Genomic DNA, 11,247 nt, shown 5'->3' on the forward strand with positions numbered 1-11,247 from the left:
TATTATTATTTATTATCAGTAATATTTATATATTTACTTATGTATTTATTTTTTGTTTACTGTTTTTCAATACTTTTTTTATTATCTATATATTATTTATATGGGCGTTGGGGATTGCACTATTCTCCTCATCGTCTGGAATAAAAGCTATTATTATTATTATATTCCAACTAGTCAAAATAAATAACAACTAACAATACACTTCAACTAAAACGGAAGTTCATTCAAGGTTAGATGGAGAATATTCCAATTAGTCAAAATATATTACAAGTGGAAGATACATTTCAACTGTAATATATATATATATATAAAAAGTACATGTGTACATCTGAGCACGTAGGTTAACGCCATTGCTACACAATCCTGCGATTAATTAATCCAATTGTACCTATAATGATGTACGAGTATATTAAGTTTGTGTTATGTCATATGTTTGTATCAAAGCCTTGCCTTAAGCTATCGACCAAGTTTCGCTTCGCTTAAATAACCATACATAACTTGTCTTCAAAACCGAGACTAATGAATTAGCAGCATACGTGTTTCTGTTCTTGTACGTAAGGTATAATTCGTGTTGCGAACATGACTGAAATTGGAATTAGCGAAGTTTCGTAAAAATCGCTGAATCGTAAGCGAAATATGAAATATATGTATGTACTTATGAATCATAATGAAGTAGGCAACTAATCGTCTCTGTTACGGTACATTTGCAGGTGTTATTGCGCTGAACGTTTTGATACGATCCCGTCTCTTAATATTAAACTTTTTAAGTTAGTGTAAGATAAATTCGAGGAACTTCAAAGTGAGTGCTTTTAAACAGTCGCTCAGGCAGAGAGAGAGAGAGAGGGAAAGCTTAAAATTATAAATGACTACGTTATTACGTTAATTAGACGGTGTGAAACTTTTACGGAACAAACACTCCGCCTAGCCGTAAAGTTTACTTTGTAATCGGGCGCCGAGTGCGATCTGTCAAGATTAATTTAAACCAGCTACTCTCAACCTGTGCTCCGTTGACTCACTGGTTGATGTTCGCTGTTGACGAGATGATGATGAGACCGAGAGTAATTTCAAATAAAAAACGAATTTTATTTTTTTAAATATTTAAGACCAGAATCAGCTTCTAATTCAATAATAAATAGCCTATTTATTGCTTGAGCAAAGTTTTGGATATTACTTAAATTTGTAAAATTACATATTTTTATTTATTTTATTTTACATACATAGATATATACCAGGATGGCCTAACAGGTAGATCCCAATGCGCCTTCCTAGATAATTAATTACAAACATTGCATATATCACTGTATTTCGAGAGGCTGAAGAAAATGAAATTAATAATTAATTAATTAATCCATTGAGACATCTATGGACTTTTACATACATACATATGTTAGCTAGCAGCATAGCTCGGTCGTTAAGCTTCTGCCTAACACCGAGAGGCGCTGGGTTTGATCTCATGAGCCGACCTCGATTGAAAAAGAATTTTTCTGAGTATATCTGTAGTGCTGCTGGTCAAACCTGGATATTTGTGACTCCAGGTCAATTGTTTCCTATCAGAGTTTTCCAATTTTCTCTAATTTAATTTTTGAAACGGCTCCCGATTAAAAATTGGCTAAAATCCTTCCTACCTACTATGTCACCACTATTTGAGTATGGCATGTACAATAAAATTTATGTATACGTTTATTTGCGAGTTTTCAGTGTCTCGTAATTTGGCGACTTGTATAATAAAAAAAATGCTATATTGTTTGTAATTGGCCAGGAAGGTGCATTGGGGTTTATCTGTAAGGCCTTCCTGGTATAAAATGTAATGTAATAAAAAAAAAATTTTACATATTGTACATAAATCAAATTCAGATATTTGTGAGGACAGGTAGGATTATATTTTGCCGATTTGAGGAACCGTTTCAACAATGAAAATCAGATAAATTTGCAAACTCTGGTAATAAACGATCGACTTGGAGCACAAATGTCCAAGTATATCCAGCAGTATTAGAGATTAGAACAGGATTGAACTCAGTAATCTCTCGGTGCTAAGCATAAACGCAACCACCAAGCCACACTGCTGGCCAAATGTATGTACACGAATTGAAAATTGGTAGTTTATTATTATATTTATTTACATATTATCCACAGTGACATTACAGAATACTCTAACGCGTTACCGCCACCAGACATAATACAAATACTTTATGTATATGTATAAGAAAATTAGCAAGACATCTATCGGTATGTTATAGATAATATATTTTTGAAATCATATTCAAATAGTGGTGACATAGTGGGTAGGATTGTTTTTGTCAATTTGATGGAGGAAGCGCTTCAACAATGAAATCAGATAAATTGGCAAACTCTGATAGGATAAGATCGACTTCGAGTCACAAATATTCAAGTCTGACCAGCAGCATTACAGATTATACTCAGAATAAATTATTTTCAATCGCGGTCAGCTCACGGGATCGAACCCGGCGACCACAAGAAACCACCGAGCCATGCTACTAGCTTATATACATATATTATATATTATCTGGTATGTGAAACTTGGACATTGAAGGCCAAGATGATACACAAAGTCCAATCTACTCACAGAAGTATGGAACACTGTATTCTCAGCATAATGAGGAGAGATAGGAAACGGAATACGTGGGTGAGAAGTATGACAAGGGTAGAGGGTATAGTGGAGAGAGTGAGGAGATTGAAATGTCAATGGGCGGGTCAAGTAGTTAGAAGAATGGACTGTACATATGTATGTATATATTTTATTTTTATTCATATTGGAAAAGACTTCGATAATGGTTTGATGTAGTTTATTGAAATGTAAAATTTGCACGTGGTGGGCCAGCGGAGCGTACGGAACACAAGCTGTCCGTACGCCGTCTACTCGGTGACTCTCTCGACCGTCGCGTATTTCCGCTTGGGCCGACACTAATGCCAACTCGTCAATAATGCCAATCGACAATCAGTTAATAAGACTGTTTGCCACACGTCATTACAAAAGTCGGAACATAGTCCCACATAGGAAAACTGTTGAACAATACAGTTATTCTACAGAGTTACAGCATTACTGACGAGTCGTTTACAATAAATCATAGCTCTTAAAATAATTAAATAGAGGGTGAATAATGAAACCTTTGCCTCATCCAGTGTGAGGATAAAATCAATTTATTGGTTCAGTAATATTTCAACTTATAGGTATACCTCTGGTGAATGTTGTTTCTATTTACATTAAAATTTTTGAAATCTCCTTTGAAGCTGTGAATAAGCATTACAAGATAAGTTTACTTTAAAGAAGAGAGAGTGGACTGTATATGGTTTAAAACTTAAGCATTCCTCATCTTGATGTTAACTTAGACAATACAATGTTGACACTGTTACAGTTGTCAAGACAGATCAGCTATTACCGATCAACTAAACTTGATTAGTGAGTGTAATGCTCCTAAGTTAACTTGATTTCATCAACAAGTAGCACAAACATTGCTAAATTAAAAGTAAATTGGAAAGTCATTCATTCATTCCTACAAGCAGGAAATGAAGGCGAACTATGATTATAGATGTCTCTACGTTAAACATCGAAATGTTCAGTATTATAATATTTACTTATTCTATGATTCACATAAATACTATAAACAGTAAGAGTTAACTTATGTTTTCATAACAAGAAACATAAGACCTGCGGATGACTCCCGGCAGGTCATAATTAAGTAGACATGAAATAATTTAAGATGCTCCATTAAGTGTGGCTTGGAGACTAACATTAACAAATCATGAATCTAATTTTAACTGTCAAATTTGAACAGTTTATTTTAAACTCGGATATAATCCTTCCGAGTGATGACATGAGACAAGTCTTATATTATAAAGACAAAATGATTAGATTAAATTCGGAGATATATACTGCCGAATGTTAAAATGAAAATAGCTTAAATTATACACACAACACAATTAAAGTGAATTACGGAGTACTACTATTAACATTGAATGATTTAAGCTCATGATTACATCTAATAAGTAATATGAGTTGGGGGTAGTGTCTTCGGGTTAAACTAAGCTACCGAAGTTGACGGAATTGAAGCTGCTGTTTCTCCTCCCTCTTGCTGATCTTCCTTCCTGTCAAGTGGTCCTTGTGGTAGAATCGGCAATGGCGCCACTAGATGACTGGACCGACGAAACTCTCCGCTGGCAGTAAAGACGTCGACGACTCGAACTCTGCCATCTGGTCCGGGATACAATTTAGTGACTCGACCCAAGACCCATCGGGTTGGCAGCATGTGTTCCTCCTTTAACAGGACCATTTGACCCACACTCAGATTGTTGCTCGAGTCCTTCTTCCATTTGTGTCGTAACTGCAAAGAATGTAAATATTCCGCCGACCAACGTTTCCAAAATGCTGCTGTGGTCAATTGTATCTGAAGCAGATTGGCATGGACATTAGTGTTATATTTAACCTCCATTGGAAGAGCGAGTAAGGATCTGCCAATTAAGAAATGTCCAGGTGTGAGGGGTAAAAGGTCTAGTGGATCCGAAGACAAGGGACTAAGAGGACGGGAATTCATGCAAGCTTCTATTTGAGTCAATACCGTACAAAATGATTCGAAATTTAAGGTGGTGGCCTTTAACACCTTGTTTAAATGAATCTTCATGGATTTAACCGCTGCTTCCCACAGCCCTCCCATGTGAGGCGCCCTTGGCGGGTTAAACTTCCAACGAATCCCTTCGGAGGCTACATACCGTAGTAGCTTCTCCTCATGAGGACGTTCGTAAATTAATTTTACTAAATTAACGAGTTCACGACTTGCACCGACAAAATTAGTAGCATTGTCGGAATATATCGTATTGGGCCTGCCACGTCTGGCTACGAATCTTCTTAAACAATTTAAGAAATTTGAACTCGTTAAGTCTCCGACAAGTTCCAAGTGAACTGCCTTACTGGAAAAACACACAAAGACACAAACGTAACCCTTAATTATCTTAGAATTCTTATTGCAACCACTCTTCACAGGAAAAGGTCCTGCGAAATCTATCCCCACATGACTGAAAGGAAAATTCGCAGTGGTACGTTCAAGCGGGAGTAATCCCATTAATCTATTGTGTGACAGTGGTTTATTTCTGAAACAAATGACACATGAACGCACCACTCCTTTGACAGTATTATGTCCGGCCAATGGCCAATAGGTCTGCCGCAATAACGACAGTAAGGCTTGAGTACCCAAGTGAATATATTTCAAGTGCGCATCTCGGACAATCATGTGTGTAAGTTTATGCTTATTTGACAAGATAATGGGTGACGTTGATAGAGTTGTTCCCAGAGGAAGTCTACTTCCAACACAAATTAAATTCTCGTGGAATAGAGGGGACAATTTAGCTAATTTACTGCTACTGGGAATTGGATGTCCCTTGCTCAGCAAACGATATTCCAATGGAAATGATTCCATTTGCTGGTAACCTTATCAAATTATTTAAAGCATCTTTTAATTCTAAAGCGGACGGTTCGTTATTTTCTTTAACGTTTAATTGTTTATTCCTTAGTGGCCGACGAACATATGATAAAACTCGAAGGAGTCTTGGAAGATGAGAATATTTATCTATCCAATTATTTTCCCTCACAAGGGTAGCGTTAGTGACTACCCTTCTCTCTGGAAGATCTATTGTGATCTCAGGAGGTCTTCGAGGCCATCGTGATTCGTCTAATTTCAACCAACTAGGGCCGTCCCACCATAACGAATTATGATTTAATTCTGATGGTTGAGTCCCTCGAGAAATTAAATCTGCTGGATTGTCTGTAGAGGAGACATGGTACCACTCAATGGGTTGAGATATTGATTGGATTTCGGCCACTCGATTGGCAACGAAGGTGGTCCATTTACATGACTCTCCTCTAATCCAATGCAATGCGACGGTTGAATCCGTCCAATAATATTTTTCATTAATATGAATTGTTAATTGGTCTATTGTTGACTTCATTAACTTTGATAATAACATAGCGGAGCACAGCTCTAAACGCGGAATAGTTACAAAACTGAGCGGAGCGACTCTCGAACGAGAACACACAAGATGACATTTGGAATTTCCCAATTGATCAGTACATTTTACATAAATACAAGCACCATAAGCTTTCTCGGATGCGTCACAAAATCCGTGTGCCTGTATATTAATGACATTATTTAGTATTATCAATCTAGGAATTTTATAAAGTTTCATGACTGTATTGGATAATTGACAATCTTTCCATTTTTTGAAGATTGTCTGAGGAATGAATTCATCCCAACCAATGGTTTGTTGCCAGACAGATTGCATTAATATCTTATAATTAATTAACAATGGAGATAATAGTCCTAATGGGTCGAAGATCTGACTAATTACTGATAAAAAGTTTCTTTTTGTTATATTTTCAGTCTCGACTTCGGTTTGAACCTTAAATACAAAAACGTCTTCCCGCGGTTTCCAAAATAAACCTAAAGTTTTGTGTGATTCGTTAGAGAAGTTAAAATCTGAACAATCGTCAGCTTTAACATCCGTGATTATATCGGAGTTGTTCGATGTCCATTTGCTTAAGGGCATACCGGCTGATAATAATATGGTTTCCAGTTGAACCTTTAATAATTTACCAGCTTCAATAGTATTAGTTCCCGTGAGCAAATCATCAACATAAAAATCACGTTCGATCACTTTACTAGCGATGGGATATTTGTTTCTATTCTCCTCTGCTAACTGATTTAGACATCTAGTAGCTAAAAATGGGGCTGAAGCAGTTCCGAATGTTACTGTATTAAGCTTGTAATGCTTGAATTTACTCTGGGGATCTGTTCGCCAAATGATTCGTTGTACATTTTTATTTTTCTCTGCTATTTGAATCTGTCGGTACATCTGCTTAATATCCGCAGTAATCACGTATTTATGGAGTCGAAAGTTGAGTAGTAAACTTAACAAATCTGATTGGACATTAGGTCCCACCATCAAAATATTATTTAGTGAGATATTAGACGTTGTCTTTGCGGACGCATCAAAAACTACACGATATTTAGTGGTAAGGCTAGACTCCTTAACCACGACGTGATGAGGTAAATAACAATGAACCTCATGTGCCTCCGGAGGTTCACACTCTGACATATGTCCTAAATTTATGTACTCTTCTAAAACTTTATTGTATTCCATTTTTAAATTATTATTGGCTAAAAAACGTCTTTCCAAAGTTTTGTGTCTTTTCTCCGCAATGTGCAATGAACTTCCTAATACTACCGGGGAATTTTTATATGGTAAAGCTACACAAAATCTACCGTTTTTATCTCGTGATGTGTGTGCTTGGAAATGTTCCTCACATCTTTTCTCCTCAAGAGATTGATGTTTTACCATAGGAACCTGGTCGATCATCCAAAAGTTTTGAATGTGACTGTCTAATTGACTTAAGCCTATGTGGCTCTTCCCTGGAGCATTATTTACTTCGGGATATGGACCAACTATTGTCCATCCGAATTCGGTATCCTTTAAGATAGGCATACCTTTTCCTAACTGGATGGTTCCTGCTTTCATAGCATGAACGCAAATCTCGGCGCCGAGCAATAAATCGATTGGCGTCGGTTTATTCCAAAGGGGATCTGATAACTTGATTCCCGCTGGTATTGAAATTAACTGTTGATCCAGTTTCACAGTTGGAATTTCGCCAGTAATTTCTGGTAATACCAAACACAACACTTTGGTTGAGTAATTAGTGGTTGAAGACCTTATGGTCACCTTGGTGATGTGACGAATGCTACTTTCTTGATTAGCGATACCTACAATTTTTTGAGAGATTTTCTCTAATTTGAAGTTATTCTTCTTAGCGAAAGATGTGGTAACATAGTTGACTTGTGAGCCGGAATCTAATAATGTGCGACCCTTAACGACCGTTCCATTGGACGTTATAATGTCCACTTGTACCGTCGGTAAAATTATCTCCCTTTGAGAGAAATGAGTAGAATGAGCATTAATTGACTTCCTTCCCGTATTATTGGAACTAAATGTATCGTCCTGATGCAACAAAGTGTGATGGTTTTGTTTGCACCTTAAGCAATTATAGTTAGACTTGCAATTTGTTATCTTATGCGATGAATTTAAACATTTAAAACACATGTTATTAGATTTAACGAATTCATTTCTTTCCAAACTGGATTTTGCTTTGAATTTATCACATTTGCCTATGAAATGATTATTTCGACAAAATGCACATGCGTTTACCTTACTTGATGGGTTTTTATTCGCGACATGAGTTCTCCTGATTCGTTGACGGTTATGAGGGAATTCTTTCACCGTAATTACAGATGCAGTAGATTGTAATACGTTACATCTATTCTGCAGAAACGTTTCTAACTTCTCGTACGGTGGCATTTCTCTGTCAACCAGAGATGTTTCCCAGTCCTTTAATAAACTAAATGGTAATTTCCTTAGAACTAAACATGTTACCCATGGATCTAAAATTTCTCTCGCGTAACCCAATGATTCAATGTTTTTAATACACACCGTTACCTTATTTAATAGATCTCTCAATTCGATATGTGATTCCTTTGTGATTAATTTTAAGTCACAAAGTGAGTTGATCCTAGTTTTAAGATTAAGTCTTGGTAAATTGTATTGCTTGTCTAAAATACTCCACGTTATTTCATAATTGTCTGAGCTAATATCTAACCCTGATACAGCTGCTAAAGCGGGACCGAGTAATGATTGATGCAAATATAGTAATTTCGTGACATTCGAATATTCCGTTTTGTTTCCTATTATATTCTTAAAAGCTTGTTGAAACGATTGCCATTCAGATGGATCTCCCTGAAATGTGGGAATGGTTAACGTCGGTAACTTATCTCTAGCAAATTTAATTGTTGCTTGCTCTACCTTTAGTTTACTATCTTGAAAGGATTGGCAATCTAATGCTGCTTTAAGATTTTTAACTGTTATTGTAATTGCATCGTACTCTTCGTCTATTTTGGCCGCTTTCGGTATGTCTGTAAGGTTATCTAAATATTCGTAATGGAGTTTTCGGACATAATCGTATGCTTCTTTAATGGTTTGATACTGTCCTTCATCTAATTCGGAGGATTTATCTATTTTTCCTTTTAGTCTTTGTACCGCGCCTGAATACCTTAATTCTATTGACGTCATTATAACTTCTACTTTATTTTCCTTCGCTAATATTTCTATCGATTGAGTCTGACTTCGAGTCTGATGTATTCTAGAGCTTGACCTGTCTCTAATAGGTTCTACGTCCCTAGTTGGATTTCGACCTTTATGCGACTTGGAAGTCGAAGCTTCTATTTCCTCGTTTTCAGCACTTGACATTTGTTTCAGAAAGTTGCACTATTTCGTCTCATAAATACAGTTGTTCTCTACTATAGCTGTCAATTGAACTATTCGTAGAGATAAGGTAATAATATTCAATGATTAACCGTGAATCTTAATATTCTACTTTAACTATTATCACCAGAATCTATCCAACATATTTTGGAAGAAATTACAACCCTAAATTGGTGGGTGCTTGATTTAAACCACTTTGGGGCTACAAGTCTTGTGATTTATTTTAAATCACCACTGTTTCATCACACATTATGAAACAAAGAGATCTACCGATATGCATATACCGGTATGTACTTGGTTTAAGCCACTTTGGGGCTACAAGTATAATTCCACATTTATCGTGGAAGGGGGGGGGGGGAAGGAGGGTGTTTCTACACACATTAAGAAACAAAGATCTACCGATATGAATATACCGGTATGTACTTGGTTTAAGCCACTTTGGGGCTACAAGTATAATTCCACATTTATCGTGGAAGGGGGGGGGGGGGAGGGTGTTTCTACACACATTAAGAAACAAAGATCTACCGATATGCATATACCGGTATGTACTTGGTTTAAGCCACTTTGGGGCTACAAGTATAATTCCACATTTATCGTGGAAGGGGGGGGGGGGGAGGAGGGTGTTTCTACACACATTAAGAAACAAAGATCTACCGATATGAATATACCGGTATGTACTTGGTTTAAGCCACTTTGGGGCTACAAGTATAATTCCACATTTATCGTGGAAGGGGGGGGGGGGGAGGGTGTTTCTACACACATTAAGAAACAAAGATCTACCGATATGAATATACCGGTATGTACTTGGTTTAAGCCACTTTGGGGCTACAAGTATAATTCCCCACGTGCTTTGCTAATTTTACACTACATCTGATTTTACACTTTTAATACGAAATTCGATGCGACCGATGAAACCTTCCTTCGTAGCGCGATATTATTTTATACAATCGCGTTAATTAATTGTTATACTTTAAAACATATTTTAAAAACTGACCTACCCACATGATTGCCTTTTGAACAGATTGCCTGAGATTGAATACATTCACTTACTTGAATATCCTTTACGATGTTTATGTGATCGTTCCGATAATTTTGGATTACCTCTGTGTCCCATGCGTCTTTGTAGGTTATGTTTTTATTTATATATTTTCTGCGTCAATCACGCGGTCATGTACCTCTGTACATCAATCAATATATTGCTGAAATAGAAGCAAACATGTTATTAGTATTGGAAAGGTATGGATAGTAACAAAGGAACGATACCGATTTCTTAATTGACATCCATTTTTTCTCGACCACGTTTTTTCCTATTGGTTTGTCCGTTTGGTGTTGTGGCCTAGGTTACTGGTGTCCGGTTCGAAGTGACCATCATGGAAAAGACTTCGATAATGGTTTGATGTAGTTTATTGAAATGTAAAATTTGCACGTGGTGGGCCAGCGGAGCGTACGGAACACAAGCTGTCCGTACGCCGTCTACTCGGTGACTCTCTCGACCGTCGCGTATTTCCGCTTGGGCCGACACTAATGCCAACTCGTCAATAATGCCAATCGACAATCAGTTAATAAGACTGTTTGCCACACGTCATTACAAAAGTCGGAACACATATTATTGTATACTTTTTTAGTTTTTTGTTTATCTTCAGTGACGACTTGGAACTACTCGGTGATGGTACTATGGCAAAATTGTAAAAAAAATATATAAATATGTTACTTTACGACATATTGTATGTAAGTATTCGTGTGGCTTATTGTTTAGGATAATGATTAAGAAGATGTTTCTTGCCTGATAAGCTATTTGCATGACTTATTATATCATCTTTTATATGTACATATGTATGTAAAGTAGACATGAAAATAATTTTTCCAAAAATTTTACGTTTTATCGTTATTTTTTGCAGTCTTTCGGTTTTTCTAATACACTTCTATTGT

Source organism: Arctopsyche grandis, chromosome 13 (assembly GCF_051622035.1).
Source record: "Arctopsyche grandis isolate Sample6627 chromosome 13, ASM5162203v2, whole genome shotgun sequence".
NCBI classification, from domain to species: Eukaryota; Metazoa; Arthropoda; class Insecta; order Trichoptera; family Hydropsychidae; genus Arctopsyche; species Arctopsyche grandis.